We start from the raw sequence: 384 nt of genomic DNA on the forward strand, positions 1-384 counted from the left end.
AATCGCTTGAACCCAGGAGGTGGAAGTTGCAGTGAGATGAGATCGTGCCACTGCACTCCAGCCTAGGCGACAGAGCAAGACTTCGTCTCAAAAAAAAAAAAAAAAAAAGAGAGAGAGAGATTAAGAAAATCAATTATATTTATAATTGCATGAAAAATATTTAATGAATTTAACCAAGGAGATAAAAGATCTGTACACTAAAAACTGTAAGACATTGATGAAATAATTTGAAGAAGACACAAATAAGTGAAGAGATGTTCCATATTCATGGAATCAAAGACTTAATATTGTTAAAATGTCCATAACACCCAAGTGACCTACAGAATCAATACAGTCCCCATCAAAATTCCTTTCCTCTAGAAATAGAAAAACTCTTCTGAAGTT

This window comes from Gorilla gorilla, chromosome 14 (assembly GCF_029281585.2).
Source record: "Gorilla gorilla gorilla isolate KB3781 chromosome 14, NHGRI_mGorGor1-v2.1_pri, whole genome shotgun sequence".
NCBI lineage: Eukaryota > Metazoa > Chordata > Mammalia > Primates > Hominidae > Gorilla > Gorilla gorilla.